The sequence below is a fragment of the Montipora capricornis genome, chromosome 11 (genome assembly GCF_036669925.1).
Source record: "Montipora capricornis isolate CH-2021 chromosome 11, ASM3666992v2, whole genome shotgun sequence".
In the NCBI taxonomy this organism is placed as follows: Eukaryota; Metazoa; Cnidaria; class Anthozoa; order Scleractinia; family Acroporidae; genus Montipora; species Montipora capricornis.
In genome coordinates, this window is record NC_090893.1 from 3,890,787 (window position 1) to 3,893,286 (window position 2,500).

Consider the following 2,500-nt stretch of genomic DNA (forward strand, 5'->3'; position numbering starts at 1 on the left):
AATTATTGAGCAATCAACATGAGGGCAAGACCCAGTTTGCTGAGATTGTGGTGCGAAAGTATTGTTTCAAACCACTCCATGAGCGTAACCAACACAGTACCCTGGCTTTTATTTGTATTTCAAAAGATTGTAACAGCAAACAATTTAACTCCCTGAAGAAGTCAGGCCGTGCCTGATGAAAAATATTGGTTATCTATATATATATATATATATATACTTTTTTATTGTTATTATTTTTTATCAACAAGGCTGGAAATCCAACGATGTAGTCGCAAGCTAGTAGGATCCAAAGGATACACAACTCTTTGCTATACAAATGTTAAGTGGTGAGTGTACAAATAGAGACAGCGAACTACTAACTGATCCATTTTGAATGAAAAACATATTATGCCGTGAGTGGCGAATCTAACCCGCATCCCGGGGGACGCGGGTTCGATGCCCGTACCGCCAGCCTTGCATCATTATTCTACTTTTAGACCACGGTTAGACTTTCGAAAAGTCCTTCGTCTAGATACGCACCGAACGAAGGACGACCTCTCGCGACTTCGTCGCTCGCTCATTCACTTCGCGTACGAAAAAATCACGATTCGCTCGCCGAAACATTTTCTTCTTGGGTTATCGTGAGGTCGACTTGAGGCAAGTCTAGACCACGGTGGACGCTGAAAGACCCGACAAACACTTTGCATTATTCTCGTTTGCACTTCTCAAAGCTAATCTTCTTTTCATCCATGCTGCCAGTCTGCAATAGCTCATTGTATTGAAAAGGACCGTTTAATTCCCCCTAATGTTGGCTCTTTTGTAAGAGGAAGAGAGAGAAAAGAGAATTTAGGCTAGTTAAGTCGCCAGCTCTGCCGGCCGGCTAAGCTAATAGCGTGCTAAAGACTTGATTAAATTATCTTATGTTCTTAAAATGTTTACAAATAGAAGAAAAATACACTTAAGAAAAGAGACATGACACAAGACAATTTAAGTGATTTGAATCTCTTTAATGAGGGACGTATCGAATTTCCACAACAAAGCGTAAACTTCGAGGTCTGACCTTCTATTGTGAAAAAATTGATTATTAAACGCAGTCAGCTTACTGGAGAGAAATTTGCATGTTTTCTTCCTTTGCCCAAGTCTGACTGAAAGGAGGTAATTAAAAGTCTCGATGGCTTTCTGAGAAATTTAGTATAATACGATTAAATTGGAGGTTGTGCACCGTTAAGCTACCGATCCTGTTATATTACAATTTTACAAATCTCTATTCATCCTATAACCAATGCAACGCCGACGCGTCACTTAAATCTGTTCAATCGAAACTACCTTGCGGTAGGTTGATCTTACGACCCGACCTCTTTTGATAACGATAAGCAATTTAGTACTCTATTGTTACATAAGATTGCTTGTACTTTCTCGGTGTGCAGTTAATAAATGGCCAAGTCGTTCTTTGGAAAGTGCAAAGAAAACGCCGTGAGGCTGCACATAATTTCGTTTCCGCACCATCGCGAACATTCGCAATTCCCTTTCTGTGACACCATGATTTTTAACTTCACTAGTTCTCGGCGTCACAGTCTTTTTAAAGTCACAGTTCAGTTGAACATAGCGTCGTAGTGAGCAATCCACCTTGTATGCTAGTTTCATTGTTAACACTTCTGTCTCGAAACGATCTCCAGATCTCTTGTTCGTCTTCACGCTTGTGTTCTCTATTTACAAAAGACTCATCGGTGACTTTGCTTTCCTGTCCTTTTTTGTTCGAATGTTCCGCTGTTGTAGAGTGAAAGCAAAATCTTGATTCACGATCAGTAACAGTTCCCGAAACTGACATGCTTCGGCCAGTTTTGACGAGATGCGTCTTCTTTTCTCTTGACTCAGTTGTGTTTGTATACTCGGGACGCAAGTGTTCTCCTGCATTGTGTTTTAAACGTCCATTAAAGTAGAAACGCTTGCTTGGATCGAGAAGGACATCTCGAACGCAAGCTATTGAGTGAAGTCGGCGTTTTACCCTCTTCTTGTGGAGTGATGGCTTTGAGCTTAAAAAAGCAAATACTTTACTTAAGTCATAAGTCATGATATTGCAGCTTCTGATAGCGACACTGAGTAATAACTGAGTTATCAATCAGATGTTGGACGATTTTCTTTGCTTTATACCAGCTTCTCACGTGACACGTGAGCACACCAGATGATAATCCTTGATCAATTTCGAAGATCGATTTTAATCCATCAAATGGCGAGTTTGATAAGAGAATGGAAATCCGCTAATCTCATTTGATTTTGATTTTCAAAAATTCGTCACTTTTTGTGTATTGAATCAAACGAAGCCTTTGTTGTTTCCACAGAAGTGTTTCACTTCACTATTAGTGCAACAGACAAAGGAAAGAACGAATTTCGCCGTATCTCAAGTCGCTCGTTTTCTCTTGAGGTCCACGAATTTTCTCGCCAGATTACCTTGGCTTCCTTTCACTCACTAAAAAAACATATAAAGCTAATACTTCGGCGCCGTTCAAGTTTTAAACGACTA

The 2,500-nt window shown here is 40.0% G+C and overlaps 1 long non-coding RNA gene across 1 annotated transcript in view; it reads left to right on the forward strand.

Moving 5' to 3' along the window:
- Nucleotides 1-2,500, forward strand: part of LOC138022819 (uncharacterized) — a 90,639-nt gene that overhangs the window by 32,593 nt on the left and 55,546 nt on the right. The window contains exon 3 of the long non-coding RNA XR_011126648.1: nt 249-326. This is a non-coding gene — a long non-coding RNA (uncharacterized lncRNA). The remainder of the gene's footprint in view (nt 1-248; nt 327-2,500) is intronic.